This window comes from Lepeophtheirus salmonis, chromosome 9, assembly GCF_016086655.4.
Source record: "Lepeophtheirus salmonis chromosome 9, UVic_Lsal_1.4, whole genome shotgun sequence".
Classification (NCBI taxonomy): Eukaryota; Metazoa; Arthropoda; class Copepoda; order Siphonostomatoida; family Caligidae; genus Lepeophtheirus; species Lepeophtheirus salmonis.
Genome location: NC_052139.2, coordinates 15,553,009 through 15,570,426, shown reverse-complemented (window position 1 = coordinate 15,570,426; position 17,418 = coordinate 15,553,009). Strand labels below are relative to the sequence as shown.

The window sequence follows — 17,418 nt, the reverse complement described above, 5'->3', positions numbered from 1 at the left end:
TTTATAATTTTTTACAAAAGTTTTATTTTTTTATGAACAGTTGTTATGGTGAATAGACGTACATTTTTAAAAAAATTTCCAAAAAATTTAATTTTTAGAAAATAATTATCTATTTTTGACATTTTTTTCAAAAAAATTTAAAGTTTGATGTTTTTTTTATTGCTTTGGAGCGGTTGTGGATCTTTTTTGAAATTTGTTTTCTGAAATTTTTTGCCAAAAAATGTGTAACTTTTGGAATTTTTTTATCAAATAAATTTCCAAAACAACCCCCCTCCCAAAAAAATAAAAAAATAATGTATATATCTGTGGACGCCTATGGAGTTATAAGTGTAGTTCCTTGTTTGACTCTGAGTGAATAGGGTTGATATCGTCGTAATTCTGGCATATACCCCCATGCTGCATATAGAGCGGCATTTTTGTTTATTTCCTTCATATTCTAGCTGGTAGTAGTTTACTTAATTTAAAGTTATGAGCCTAAATTCGAAGTGTCAGGATTACCACACTGATTGTCAGTTTCAATTTATTTACGGGCAATATTTTTTACAGCTATACCATTAGTACTAGTGATGGTACAAATACAGTACAGACAACAGTACGGTAATAAAATGTTCATCTATTTAAATCAATTTAACTCGATTAGTCAAAGTCTTTGAATTTTTTATTATGATGGATAATATAAGTGTATATTTTGTAGGAAAATGATATTTTGAAATATTTTATAAAAGAAGAAAAATACAGATTATTAAACGTGAAGAACACCAAATATGTATTTTCTTTATTTTTTAACACCATCAATTAGAAAATATATTTTGAATTCACCTTACCGTGAGTACCAAAAAGCAGTTCGTACCATACTGTAAATTTTGCAAAGCATCTCAACTTCTAACTTATTTTCAGTATATTTACTTAATAGTTTTATATTTTGGTTTTAGTTGTGGCATGGGTTTTGTATTATAGACATTTGTACCTCATGGTCCTCATAAAATGTACCATGACTTCATTTATATGCACATATTATATAAATAAAGGTTTACATATTATACTTGCAAATGTCTATTTGAAAGTAATTTGTAATCAAACATTTATGGTCATAACAAATGCACACATTTATTTAATTAAAAAAAATAAAAAATAAATAAAGCCACTTGATTTATTTATCTAATCTACAATGCATCAAATGCTGATTTCCTTAAATAACTACTGTCCTCTTTTATGACACTCTGTTTTTTAATGCGAATCATATAAAGTCACAAAAAAACTAAAGAACCTTTAGAAAATAATTTGTATACTAAAATGTTATACTTTTCCCTGTAGTACCAGGCATGAGGAAATTAGTTTTTCACTTTACATGATTACATTTAGCAAGATATATTTCATTAACAAAAAATAACGCAGGATTATATTTAGGGACTTAGATTTTGAATCTAATATTAAAATTTAAAAAAATTAAAATTGTTTCGGAGACAATTTCAAATATTAAAATTTTTGGTAAAAAATGTTAAAAATCCAAAGCTGTCTGCAAAAAAAAAAAAAAATTCAAAAAATATTAAAATAATTTTAAAAAAAAAATTGAAAAGGTAAATTTACATTTCAAATATTAAATTTAAACAAAAAATAAATCGAATGTTAAATCCAAAGCTGTTTGCAAAAAATTTAATTTTTTGAAAAAAATTTCAAATATTTTATTTTTGAAAAAAATTCCAAAATTTACAACTCCTGGCAAAAATAATTATTAGTTTTTTTGAAAATAGTTTGAAAAATTAAACTTTTAAAAAAAAAAATCTATAAAATTTAATTAAATTTCAAATATTATATGTAAACAACAAAAAATTTCAAATATTAAATTGAATCAAAAATATTCAAATATTAAATTTTCGAGTAGAAAGGAAAAATTTTACCTTTTTATAGTTGACAATTAAATTCTTATTTTTAGTAACGCCTCTCACACTTTATAAAATACAAAGAAAAAGCAACATTAAACACAAGCTCATTAATTGATCATCTCGGTGCCAAGGTTCAGTAACTTGCCTCCAAACTAAAAAAAAACATCCTGCACTCTTAACTACATAAAATATTATAGCCTCCAGCACACCACCTGTGGACTCCCCGCTTTGAATAAAAAAAATTGATTGTTTCACGACAGTGTTAACAAGGTTGAGTGATTTATAACGCATGAGTCCTTGTATTTCATATTTGTTTACTATTCAATTTGAAATAAATATTCGGGACGACATGGACGTGAAACACCAAATGGTGGTCGACATGTTATCGCACGGAATGATGGTAACTGAGATCTCTATGGCTTTGGGGATGAGCCAAGACAATCTGTGTAATTAAAAGACGATTTGAGGAGCGTGAGACAATCCAAAGGAAGGAAGGATCTGGGAGGAAGAGGTCAGTTTCGACAATGGCTAAAGTTTTAGCTGTCATAGCTCGAATAGAGAGAAATACCATCAGAACAATTCCTAAATAATTCAACAAAAGCAAAAAGGCTCTCGAGATCAAGACTACTCCTCAACAAGCTCAAGGCTGGAACGCCAACAATTTTGTTTTCGTATGAAAAACCTTTATAGGAAAGATCATGTTTCAAACTCATGTACGGAACGATAGGTAAGTGACAAAAAGCCTGCTGACATCCTAGACCATGTCAAGTTTACATATAAGAATAAATATTCTGATTCTGTAATGGTCCTGGATGTTGTAGCTTCTAATGAATTTTTATCTGTAACAATGAAAAAATCGATTCAGCCCATTACATCAATCTCTTAGGGACACATGTCAAGCTCTGGATTGATGAGGTGTTTGGAGATAAGCTATATGTCTTACAACAGGATGGTGCTTTATGTCACACATTTTAAAAAAAAAACAAGATTGGTTCTCCAAAAACATAAACTCCTTTTGGTCCAAGGACATGTGACCTCCCAGCTTCCCCGACCTGAAACCATTGGACTACAACATTTAGGTTCAGAGAGTTGCTTGAACAAATCACATAGATCAACAGCATCCCCAGAGTCATCCATCATGTCAGCCTGGAATGCAATGCCGGAAGACTATATCATCAGGGTATACCAAGGCTCCATAAGGAGCCTTAGAGGCCGTTATTAATACTGAGTGTGGCCACATTGATGATTCCAATTATTTTACAGTCATGTAACAATTATGGAAAAAATAAATAAAATTATTTCTTACTTCATGAAATGGTTCCGGTGAAAAGTATGTCATTATAAATCAGTGTTACTCTTTTTTGGAACATGGGGTATGATTACCTCCAACCGTTTATTTTTTATATAATTATGCTATAAATATATAATAATGTCACAAATAAAGGCTATAAATATAAAAAAATGTCACAAATAAAGGCTAAAAATATACTTCTTCTGTTTCACATAAATATTTTCGAATTACTCATAGTTAAACAATATATTTTTCAATTATATTTAAAAAAAAAAAAACAATTATTACACTTTGTATTTTATTAGGAAACTTTTGTTTTCTTTTATGTTCAAAATAACAATATTTAAATGTTAATGAATCATCATTTTCAATTAAGCACTAAATGATGAATCTACGAAAAGATGAGATAATCTATGGGCATAAAATGTACTTTGAGTCTTAAAAAAAAAAGGAAACAAAAAACAAGTCATCAGCCTTGAAAATGACATGATATATGTATAAACTATGTACATATATGCTCAGTAATTAAGTCCCTATCTGATTGGAATCCGTGTTTTACACAATAATTCATCAACATTTATAATTCATTTCCTCATTGATATGTCATACTCTTAATTAAGTGTTTGGTTCTGCTCCTGTATGAAAGAATGGAAGAAAGGAATACTATTGTCAGAGATGAAAATAATGCTATCCCCCGGTATTCTAAAAAAAAATAACCGAAAATTAACTTGCTAACCCTGGCAATTTGAAGAAGAGCAGCGTAGTTGTTACGACGTTTTCGTCAAAGTTATCATCAATAAAACCTACATAGTACAATCAACATACAAACAACATTAATAAGACAAAACGAAGAAGAAAAATCGATAGTTGACAACAAAATAGACAGTATATTTTTGTGTTGGTGAGGTAAAACAAAATTTGAAATAGATGGTTAGCATTCATAACCCTTTAAAATTCTTTATATAAAAAAATACAACATTTCGTTTTAGTAATTTAACTATTCTTTGACTTTTATTTTCTATTGTTAAGAAAACAAATCACTATAAATTACGATAAAAGCTATTTTTTATCCAAAACTGACTTAACATAAATAAGTTGCACATGATTGTTGATGAAATTGGAGCTATAAACAAATAATATTCATTTGTTCTGAAATCCTATATTAATCTTAAAACATATTTATTTATAAAACTACTTATGTTTTGTTATAAGCCAAAAATTGATTGATATTTATTTTTAAGGATCAATACCGACTATTTGAGATGAAAAAAATCGAGGTCAGATTAATAAGCCAACTTTTTTTGAATTAACGTTTGAAAACCTTTTAAAAATAATTTATTAAAAATGATACATTTATGAAATTTATGTGAAATCATAATCTGGAATATTTTCAGAGAAATTAAAGTATGGGTTCATTGTTGTATAGTGATCAATGGTATTTTTTTAATTAATGGTGTGTGTGGCTATGTCGAAATAATTTTGGTTTATCTTTTTTAGTAAATTAATAAAAAATAATTGTCAAAAATTTATGAAATAGTTAAAAGAGATTGCCATGGTCATAATGATTCATTAAGGCACGAAAAGGAAAATAAACTTTTCAAATTGGGCGCTTCACATGACAAATACTTGTCCAAAGTAGTTTTATACGCCATTTCTAGGAAAATTTACTGTGGGATTACTTGTCGTATAGAAATATTACTTGAGAAAAACTCAATTTCTACAATCATGAAAGTCTCTGAGTTCAATGTATCTTTAACAGTTGTAAAACAACATTTCACAAATTTGTTTACAAGTATTAACTTAATACATAATAAGTTATCCCCAAAGTTCTTTTAATGCAAGTACATAGAGACACATATGAACGTACACCTTTTTGAGAATTCATGAGGCTTTATGACTGAAATGGGTTGAGAATCTAATTTATAAAAAGATTGTTGCTTAATTATTGATCATTTTTGGGTGGAGTTTTTCCCTCCTTCATTGTTTTAAAATAATAGTTTTTATATATTCATACATATGTATGTATCTATATCTTTGAAACACAAAAGTAACATAGATCTAATAAGAAAAGTAATTGATGAGGAATTGAATATCCCAATTTATTAATAGCAAGTTTAAAAGTAAGAAGCTATAGATTATTTTATACAGGGTGTGACAAAATAACTTCCTTTTCCCAAAAGATCATAAAACAAGTTTTATTAATGAAATAGGTTTATTTTTGTTTTTATAATGATAGGTCTCATTGAACATCCCGTGGTTTTTTTCATTTTTCTTTAAAAAAACTTTTCATTAAGAGATGATAGAGGGGTAGTTATTTAATACAAAAAGATGCCAAATTTAATTGGCAATATATTTTCTATATAATTATAGATGATAAGTCGATTTTATAATTAGTAATAGGCAATTCCGTAATTAGGTTTTTCCAAAATGAATCTTGTTTGATTTACTTGATTTAAACAAACCGCCCTAATTTAGAAAAGGACGAATGTAATTGCTGTCCATTTCTGGATATTAACCATGAAAATATGTGCTACTCAATCAAAAGCTACTGTACATATTAGTCATTTGATTAACTGTAAGATAACTGAAGTAAAATTGAATTACTTGCTCAAAGCACAACTGTGGAGTCCAATATGTAGGCCAAACAGAAAGAAGATTCAAAGACAGAGTGAGAGAATATATGGATTACATGCATAGAGGAGAAGAAGATACTGAATTACCTTTCACTGGTGCCAACCTCCTTTATAACGGATTAGTGATGTGTTTTTTTTATGAAATAAATAAAAATTATTTCTTATCTGTACCTGCCTATATTTTATTCATCATTTGATACCATAACAAAAACTCTGATATTGAATAGAGCCACTAAAAAAAGTTATAAATCATCATTAAACATATTTTGATATGACTTAGGAGTATCTTTTTTAATCAATGACATCATCGCTGCAATTGTTAATATAAGTTATTTTCTTTGTTGTGTTAATATATCTCAACGTGGGGCTGCATTTGGTGTGGTGATAATTAAGTTGAGTCATGTCTAGTTTTGGATTACTCTGTTCTGTTAGCATTTCCAATTTAGTATTTGAATTAAAAGTTGAATTTGTAAGACGTATTATGTAGAATGTAGATAATACATATATCATATAAGTCATAACTTTTTTATTCTTCAATCCATTTTTCTATAGAAAAATAAATGTATATATATGTATCACTGTTTTTCTATACAACTCAGCTTGTCTGAACTACTATTACATATTAAGATGGAGAAAAAGTAATTTCAAATTCCAAACCTTTTTTTAAACTAATTATATAATTATTGGTCACATTGGATCATACGATAAAGTGTTGTAAAGGTATGAGTATTTACTAAAGCGCTTTTGGGACATTGTTGTGCTTGGCCAGTTCAGTCGCAAATCATCGTGCGTCGAGAATGGAGGTCCATTTTTACTACATGAAACAGAAAAACGCGTCAAAAACGACCAAGAAAATTTGCAATGTAGGTATACAGGGCTGAAACTCTTTTGGTTCGTGTTGCAGAATAGTTGTTCGAGAAATAGTTTTTTTTTCTTCACTCAATTTTGTCCATTACTGAGAACAACTCAGTCGTTTGAAGCTGACGATCGAACTAAAGCAGCCAGCATTGGTGAATAGGAGACACCGCACAGATCTTTGAAAAACGCAACCAGAAGCTCCAGGAGCTCGGAAGAAAGTTCTCAAACGTCCACTCTACAGTCTGGACCTGGTTCCAAGTGACTACCACCTATTACTGTCGTTTTCCAATTCGCTAAGAGGTACAAATGTTTTAATTTGGATGAGTGTAACACTTCTTATAAATGATTGAAACAATGCAACAAATACAAAATTACTTTTGCCCCAACTTATTATATAGATATAAAATCATTTTGGAGACTTGAAATTATCATTTTCAGACCGTCCCTATATTATGTATATAGATTGGGATCCAATACATAAAAATAGAATCAAGTTTAAATCATGTTTTTTTAGTTAGAAGGTGAATTTATATAGTTGTAGATCGGCTAGTTTTTGGAATTCTATATCTCTCTGCTTTTGTCAGGGAAGTGAGGCTGACCTCAAGCAATTACATTTTGTTTGTGTCTGAAATATTTTTAAATATATTATTAACCTTTAGGGATTAAAAACTTTTCTTCATTTTTTCTTTGCCTCATGAAGTTATTTATTAAATATTAATATTCTTATCGTAAATGCATTGCTTATACTAACAAGGATATTTTTTATTTCTTATAAATATTAACGATAAGTCGCCTATTATAGTCTTTGATCATCGCCACTGGTCGAAAAATAAATAAATAATGTAATATTAATTTGTTGGTTTGTTCTACGTGATTCGTCGGGCATCGTATTGACAATACAGTGTAACATAAGACCTTCAAAAATTTATCTCGAGGGGCTCTTCAATGTACTCCTATATTTAACTTTTCATTTAATGAAAATATGAAGAAAGCTTATTTTATTATTATGAAAATGTAATTGCAAAATTTTAAGAGAACATTTTTTTTTTTGGCGGGGGGGGGAGGGTGTAGCTCTAATTTTTCAAAGAATATTAAACTTTTTTTTTGGCAAAATATTTATTGATGACCTAACGTAGCCCCGGGTCGGAATCTTTGTTCTAAGAGATCAGACAAAAACAGAACATGAATAAATAAGTTCTATTTGAATTTAGGTGTATTCAAATCAAAATTGTTCATTCCTTTCAAAGAACCCTGTAAAGAACTTTCAACGATGAATACTTATAGGGAAATGAGGATAGTATTCTAGACAAGGAAGTTATCAAATTTTTACTTGCCTTAAAAATGATAATGACCTCCTATTTAAGTGCTTGGAGTTATCAGTTTGCATTTTCAAATGGATGTTTTTCTGCATTTACAAATATAGATTTGAAATCAGTTTATATTTACAAATAATCTTGATAAGTTGTTAAGTATTCAGTTATTACCTTTTGCTTGTTGCTAGGTAGATATTCAGGAAACGTTATTACGTCACATAAAGAAATAAACATCGTTCAGTGGACAATTAATTACATTTACGATAAATAATAAATGTCTAACACCAGTCATTTATTATATTTAAAAAGTGACCCAATAACTTCGTCTTTGCAACAAAACATATGTTTTTTGATAGGTATACCGGTGCTATAGTGTCAATGGTATTCCAACACATTTAAAACAGTACTACCAGGTGCATGGAAATTCTACCAAATTTTTTTTCATAAAACTAACTTGTGGCTAAGGTCTCCTTCATCAACTCCTCATGGTCTTCTCAGGAGCTTCAAGCTCCCTTGAAATCCTTCTGGTTGACGTTAAAGATTTGGCTTAAATCAGAGCTAGTGCCACCTCGAGTTTGGCTAGTGTCCTTGGCCTCCCTGATCTATTTTTTCTCCTTCCTCAACATGTCCCTAACCTTGTACAGGGTCTTGACGTTCACGCTGAACCTCTCGTGATGTGCTTGAGATTATTGTTTGCCTCGATCCCCTTTGTGATTTTTGTGTAAAACGGCTCTATTTCCAATCGTTTTTGCAGATGGTGTGTAATTTTTGTTTTCATCAAGCTAGATACAAAGTTTCAACACGAAAATATTTGAAATAAATTCACTTAACTTTTATACTAATTTCAAGATAGTATCTTCAATCAAAACTGAGCTATGATTATGTATGTGAATATCCATGCAGACGCTATACCTAAAAAAATGATCATTGGGAGGAAAAAAATCAAAAGTCATCGCCGAAACATAGGCCTAATTGAGACTGAAGAGAAATTGTATTATAAAAATGTCACTGACAAATTGTCTGACCTTTATTATCGTTGTATCACCCTCGAAGGTAATTGCATTGAATAAATAAATCGAGTTGCCAAAGAAATGTGTTTTACTTTTTTAACCCTACGAACTTTTCAGTCGACTTTTAAATTATATAGTCTCAATTCAGTTGAACTAGATTCAATGTTTTCATACTTCATATGCACATGTAAGTGCATCTATAAATCATAATATATCAGTATAATCTGTTCTATAATTCAAAAGAGAAAAACTGATATATATATATCCAATATAACTAGGATTTAAATTTAATGTTGAATTAACATTTACTGATCAGGGATTTTAAAAATGTTAACAACGTAATTTTTTATCAGTTATCATCAGGGAAGTTACTCGGAGTAAAGTGTGTTGTTGCATACATATCCATAAATCATTGGTATATGTAGGGGAGACCGGGTAAAATTGCAACATTTTTTAAGGTCAGCCAATTTTGACACAACATATTTTTCAAAAATTGCACTTGTGTTGCAAGAGTACCCAAAGACGGTTACAACTAGTGATAGGATGCTTAATCGGAATTGGGAATCAGACGGTTTTTTCTGGAATCGGGAAAATAATGTTTAATTTGTGATTCCGATTCTAATTTATTACTGGTATTAAATTAATTATTACTTGTCTAAGTTATGAAGAAAAAAAATAGACCCCCCTAAAAATAAGGTAATTTTGCTTTTTACTAGAAAGTTGAATATTTTAATTTTTTTTTTTTTTAAATTAACATTTTAAATTTAATTTTCTGTGATTAACTGTGTAATATTGAAATTTTCCTCCCAGAAAGTTAATATTTAAATTTATTTTTTAAGGATTTTGGAAATTTTTTTCTAAACAATTTATTTTTTTGAGAGCATCTAGAATTCTATGAAATTACTTTTCCAAAAATGAATTATTTTTTTCAAAAAAATTTTACCTTTGTGAATAGATGAGGATTTTTGAAAAAATTTAATCATCAAATTGTACATTTGAATTTTTTAAATTTTTTTTCAAAAGATATGTGTGCGCCCTTGATAGCAAAATGGTATTTTTAACTATGATTTAAAATATTAAAGAATTGGAATTAGCATCAGAAATTTTTATTAAAATTGCATTGAAATCGTCATCTTGATTTCTTTTGTTTTGGAATCGTCTATTGACTAGTTAAAATATCTTAAAAATCGTGGTTGAGTTAAATATGAAGTAAATTAGACTAAATAATATTTTGTGAGGAATAAATAAGAATAACTTTTATACAGAGTGAGAACTAAAAACTTACAAATGCATGACTCAATGACCAAAAACGTGATTTTTATTGAATCAAGAGAAAAACCTCAAACTAATTTCCGATATGTTTAAATACTTAATATTTAGCTATATTTTTTATTCAATTTGTCCACCTTTACAAACATCCTGAACATATTGCGTTCTATGCTGCCATAACAGCATTTGGAGCAAATTCTAACATGGATGAGAGGTGTGGCAGAGATTTTTCTCCAAGATGCCCCAAAATACAAAGCCCTGGAGGTTGAGTTCAGAGCTGGAGGGAAGCCGAATTGAGCTTCATTGTTACTGAAAAAGTATTGGCTCTTCTTGTCTGTATCGTTCTTCAATGAAATTATTGATATTGTAGGCAACATTTTCTTCATCCTTCTCAGCACTAACACCGGCGCAGAAGAGATTGCACAAGTGTTGTCTTATTAGCTATTGCTATGACATTATTACAAATAGAAACATGGCATAAATACAAAACTTGATTATTTTGGTTTCAGCTGTTGCTTGATTGCGTAATGAACCCTTATAATTAAATACAACTGTAAGTTTTGGCTACCCGCTCTGTAGGTGTTGAATATTAACTTTCAATTTTATTCTTGGAGAAAAAGATATAATAAGTTTTATATGACCAAATACTAATAAAAATTATATCTTCGAAAAATTCACTCTCACAACCCTCTTGAGGTATATGGGTAACGAAAATGCTTGATGTGAAGTGTAAATATATAAAAAAGTAAAGACGAATAAACAAAAGGAGGAAATTGCAACTCATATTGCGACTACTTTCTTTCTACAGAGGGTTACATTTTAACAAATTTATACACAATTCATATCGACCGATAGAAAAATAATCAATAATTAATTCAAATTATTTAAGTTGCAGCAAAAACAGTGGGGAAATATCTGGTAACAGTTGGATAGCTGCCACAAATCTAAGAAGTTTATCGTCGAGCAGTATATCAGAATAAAAGTTTACAAATACAAGGTACATCAAATCTCAAGTAAAGTGGCTATGTTTAGTGACCACATAAAACTTAAGTTACACCTTTTTAAAATGGATAAAAGCCTGACAACAAGAAATATCCTTTACAAAATGTCCTTTTGGCTCATCATATTGTGGAGTCTAACTCCAGCTAGTATTGTGTCAATCCTTATTTAGGAATGGAGACTTCCAGTCTCGTCCAGTTCGATTTTGTTCCGGTCCAGTTCAGTTTAAAAACTGATAAAGTTCAGTCCTTGAAGACGTCACACAACTTTATTTCTTCTTTTTTAATCATTTCATAGTACTAACAGTCTTAAGAGCCGTTCCCAACGACTGATGGGATCAGTCCTAAGACTGAACTTTACCGAAAAATACAGGTAAACACAACACTAACTCTAACTACTGAAAAATATTTGGACTCTAATTACCCCAGCCCTGGAAGTAATTTTTTATTTCTTAATTTATTTAAAGAAAAAGAAAATTACTATTTGTAAAAAATAGCATTTTTGACAATTGAGGGGTTAATTTAATTTACAAGTGTCTAAATTTAGTATATTTAATCGACTAACTAAAATGCCAGCCGAGTCCTCATTATTCATTATGTTAAATATGTACACATATGTCTTTTCAAATCCCTTTTATAACCCTATTGCAAATCCACTTGTATGTTATCCTAATTATTTTTAAAAACTAAATAATGAATCTTTTATATTCGTTACTATTCAATATTCAGGAAAGTAAATACTTTTATAACCTCCAGATATACATAAATAAATCATTATGAGGTTATATTCTCTTTCTCTCTCGACGCGTTACGCATTTGCATGTTTATTTTGCACAATTGTCCTTTTTCCCCTGACTGTTTACTTTTAGTTATATAATCTAAGCCTTTAGGGATTTGAATAAGATCATGGTTTTAAACAAATTATAGTGGTTTTTCCTCTTTTCATGTAGAGTCATATTCATAAAATAAATGAGTTTTTCTTCAGTACAAATTTTCTAAACGCGATAATGACTCTATTGGTTGAATTAATGAATACAACTGAAAGTTTCTCCACGCATTGCTTCGAATAGTCGGACAAATCATAAAAAGTAAAATTAATTCAAGCCTAAATGCATATTTTAAACAATATTGTCATAATATTTTGTTTAAAAAAATCTTAATTTATATTATTGCAAATGTTATTTATACTTAATTTAATTTTGAAATGAGATTTGTAACTTTTTAGAAGTTTATGATATAATTTGTTTAATGACTGAAATAGATTAGGAAAAGTAGAATAGACAGCCTACTTCTCCCTAAAAAAATTTCCCTTCAAAATGAATATTTATTTATCTTGTACGTTATTAGTCAATGGTTTTGAAATATTTTTGGACCTTTTGTATGAAATGGACCTTATTTTTATAAAATAGATATTTTTTGCCTTTATTATAGTTACAAAATGACACTTAAATTGAGTTATGTATTTATATTTGTTAGAATCTAATGGTCGATTATGCGTTCTTAAAGGTGACTTTGACGTCTTAAAATTTAACCGTGTCTTTCTTTAACATATATTTTTCTACAAAGTTCTATCATAATTGATTTGTAACGTTTTCCGTCATCTACTTACAACTAACAATATTTGAAACGGCGAGAAAATCATAAATTCTGTTCAACTTCGTTGTTGGAAGTAAAAATTGTTGATCTATTTCATTTTGGAGCATTAAAAATGAAGAGAATCATCACTATCCTTCGAAAAACGTCACGAAGAGGGTTAAATAAATATTTGAAAATCAATTATACGGATTTTCCCCCTCATTTATGAGTTTTTATGTTTAAAGAGGGTTGATTAAAACTCCTTGTATTTTCTTGATCACCGTCCAGATTATTCATCTTACTTAAGTATTTTTCTTTAACAATGCCTTTCAAACCATTATAAGTGGATGAAAATAGGTGAAGCTTTTGCTATTGTATATTCAGTTCGTTTATAATGACACTACTAAGAGATCTTGATATTTTGTCAGGTGGTAATTTTCGCAGTGGCCATATGGGCACAAGTGACACTGGACATTCTGGATACCCTGTTGACGTTACTACTCCAGAAATCATAGATAAAATACATGATTTGGTGATAGACGACAGAAAAGTGAAGGTGCATTATATCGCTTGTGCTGTGGGCATCTTTAATTGAACCACTATTTCTATTAATTCTGTGACCACAACTGTTGAGCTAAGATCTGGTACATTGTCGTGATGGAAATTACTTATTTGTGGGCCAATTGTGGGCGTTTTTCTTGGAGCTCAGTTTTCAAACAGTCCAATAACGATGAATAATAATACCCTATTACAGATAGTCGATGGGGATAATTCTTTCGTGCCATCTTTTGGACATTGAACCGACTTTTCAAGCAACCCATGTAAGTACGAACTATAAAAAAACATTGTTCCAGTAATTAAAGTTGATAATAAATTGGAAATATTCATTCCACTAAAATTACACACTGATTTTATTAAAATATGAAGATATCAAAATAAATTTATAAATATGCACTGTGAAGTGTCACTCCTTATCAAAATTAAAGAAATATAAATCGTCCAAATTACGACGTGATCAAATCATTTCTTCTCACGATCAACACTGATCTCGTTCACCATTGACATAGTCTCATAGTTTAAAAAAAAAAAGGCAAAACAGGAACATGTTATCTCAGTAAATAACCATTTATGAAATTTTATAAGGTTTTTATCATTTAAATAAGAAATAATCATTTTTTACATCAAGTCAAACCTCTCTTTTAAAAAGTACATCTGTAATTCTTCTTAAGTGCATTGGGACCTTCTGCACCCCAGATTTGATAAAATTCCCTAAAATAATAGTTTATCATGCTGGAAACAGCATTAATATGCTAGTAAAACATATTTCAAAATATATACAACTTGTAGTAAAAATGTATTTTCTTGAAACTATTTGAAAAATTTGCAATTTTTTTAAGGTTTGGTGAATTTGATTTTTTTTTTTTTTTTACTTTTAAGTCGTTCTTTTGCTTTGTCTATTTCCCTTTTTTCAATTTAAGGTATATGCATTCCCATAAATGTAATATCAACTGGGATCCTATATATCACGCTCAATCTCATCAAAGTTATTAATATTTCATAGAATTATTTAATTGAAAATGGAATTCAAATATAATAATCCTAAAATAAATCTTGTTCCTACTCAAAATATAATGTTGTTATGATTAATTTGCGTAATTTTGAGTTTATGTCAACTATGTATCAAGAAATACAATTTGCTTAATATTTTGAGTTAACGTTTAACTCAAGTTAATTAACTCCGACAAAAAAAGAATGTTCACTAAGAGAGGGTAAAAGATGTTGACCTGTAAATAATTGGATGATTTGGGTAAACGCAAAAAACAAAACAAAAAAGCATTTTTTCTCTTTGCCAAAATTAATTTAACTCCATATATCAAAAATCTACAAAAGTTACCTCTAGTTTAAATCTTCATTCTAAAACCTCCAAATGAATTCCTTAAGAAAGGAGTTTATTTTCGATTGAAAAACAATAAAAAACTCTATTGATTTGAATTTCTAGGCCCGAATCGGACTTACGACTTTTGACATTGATTAAGGTGTTCCTAGTTTGTTTGAGTCACATCATCAAGTTTATTTCTAGTCATTCTCAAGTAACATGGTATGCCATATAAAAATCTTGTGACATCGAGTTAAGTGGTTCGACATGACTTAAATTATCTTAGTCATGTCATTTATACTCTAGGCTTATAAAAAATAATCGGATGACATTATTTAATGAGTATATTTCTAGGTGTATATATAAATATTATATTAAGTAAATTAATTTAATAAAATCAACAAAATGAGATCATAATATTTCCTATCCAAGATTTTTAAAATGTGAAGAAACAAATATCAATTTAATTCATTTTGAAAAAAAAATAAATCAATTACTTTTTTTAATGATTTCAATGTAATTGAAATTAATTTTAAAATTTTTTATTAATATGCTTACAGCTAGGCAAATTCAAATTGGAATATATGTTTAAAACTACCAAATGAAGAAACATGAATCTCTAAAATACTTTCTTACATATTTTGCGTGACAGATTGGTTCAATGATGTTTCTATGTAAGTATTTATAAAAAAAAAACAATGAATGCTTAATTTATTTATTAATATAAGTACGCTATAATTATAATTGAGACCGATTGGTACCATTTGAATATGAATTAAATTTAAGCATTAGGTACATTAATATTAATTTAAATTACTTCAATAGTTATTCATTTGTCGGCCAATGATATTAACTTATCGTGATGTTCAGTAATAACTTCATCTTAGACAAAGAGAGGAAGTCAACATCATTGGCCAATCAAAATATTTTGATAGCCTTAAAAAACAAAAATTTTAAAAGGATTAAGTGCATTTTTAAATTTTTTATCGTATTAATTTTATAAAACAAATATTAGAACTTGTTTGTATCAGTTTTGTTTTATAAATGAAACTAAGACCTTGAGGGATCAAGACCGATACTTTCTAATGTTGACCTTGAGAAAAAGACTAAATTGGAAAGCTAATGAAATTTATAAATGCACCAGTTTGTATCCCTTAACGATTTATTATAACGAATCTTATAGATAGATCTCTAAAACTTAACTGAGAATTTAAATGTGTGAATAAGTTTCGAATAAATAATATGAAATAATTGAATTTTTAAAATACAGTTATATGATATAATAATTATTGATCTTAAATTATTTCACTAACAACTGTTTTAAAACAAAGAAATATCAATCAAATTAGAGCAGACCATAAGATATTATGTATTAATTCTATAACAAAACGTGTCTGTTACTTAAAAGATATATGTTCTTAATATTATGGTCTTGTTATTCATTAATTCAATCCCATTTTTTTAGGGATTCTCTGTATGACTCAACCGATTTATAAATAGTGTCCTTAATTGTGTAATTTTATTGTTTTTCTTGGTTGTTTAAACTGTATTACGTCATTTTAATACAAGAATAGCTGGTTTTCACAGACTAAAATTCTCTACTATCTAACTAATTCTGACATCCCACGCTTTTATTTAATGTTTTTTCTCTCAATAAGAGCTTTTAAATGCTTAAGTGAGTATTTATCTACAGTATTCATTATCCATATTTTATAGGCAACACCATTGTTTCTAGACATTTGAACATAAAATGATTTAAGTAGCTTTGAGCTATATTTTATTGAAATAAGATTTAAACTCGCATATTTTGTTTGTTCTAGTTCTTTTTTTTATCTCTTTTGAAAAAATCCTGATGAAGCAATAGGAAAAATAATTGTCATCCTTAAATCAATATATGAATCAACAAAACGAAATTTGTTTGAAATACAAACAATTTTCCTATCAATTTGTCAATAATGTCTTTGTTTATATTGAGAAGTGCATAAAACGATGGAATGAAATATAAACATCGCTTTCAATGTTGTTTTTAAGGCTCTATAATATTCAAAAATTATTTTCATATCAGAAATAAGATTGTCATAAATACAAATCTTATATTACAAAATCATGACGTTTTTCACCATTTTATAAAAAATGTTAAATGAAAAAAAGGCCCCTGTATTTGAAAAGTACATTTATCGACATTCAATTATTTATAAAGAGATCAGCCTTTCTTGATAACTTTGGCTACATGGTAGCGGAAGCATTGGCAGCCCAGAGCAACTCGTGTGGATCAAGTATTGTCATTGTAGGGGTGATGGACTTCTTCAGAGCCTTCACAGACAAATGATGCGTGGTACATACCTCATGTTCAACCCTCCCCCATAGATAGAAATTGTATGGGTTCATGTCCAGGCTGTATGCAAGCCAAAATCCGGCATCCAAAAGTGAGTACTTTTTGTGGCCAAGACATTCTACACATTTTTGGAAAGTTTTATTTCTTCCTTGGGCTACTCAATCTATCCAAGGAATGTAAATTAAAATTGCAAAATCAGAGCCCGTACTATAGTAATACTAGATCTGAACAGGGTCAACCGGCCTTGCCAAATCTTCTGCCCCCGTGTGGCTGAGTTTATCATTATAAATAATTGAATTTCATAAACTCTAGCTTTCAAATATTAAAAAAATATATCATTCTACCGTATTTAATTTGTTTGTTATATGTTATAAGTC

At 28.8% G+C, this 17,418-nt stretch overlaps 2 protein-coding genes across 7 annotated transcripts in view; one reads left to right on the top strand and one right to left on the bottom strand.

Moving 5' to 3' along the window:
• The window catches only part of LOC121124185 (uncharacterized), a 385,250-nt gene that overhangs the window by 336,808 nt on the left and 31,024 nt on the right, over window positions 1–17,418 (bottom strand). The window lies entirely within an intron of this gene.
• The window catches only part of LOC121124324 (ionotropic receptor 21a-like), a 37,910-nt gene continuing 35,758 nt past the window's right edge, over window positions 15,267–17,418 (top strand). The window contains exon 1 of the mRNA XM_071891056.1: window positions 15,267–15,380. The gene's annotated coding sequence lies outside the window, so the exon portion shown is untranslated. The remainder of the gene's footprint in view (window positions 15,381–17,418) is intronic.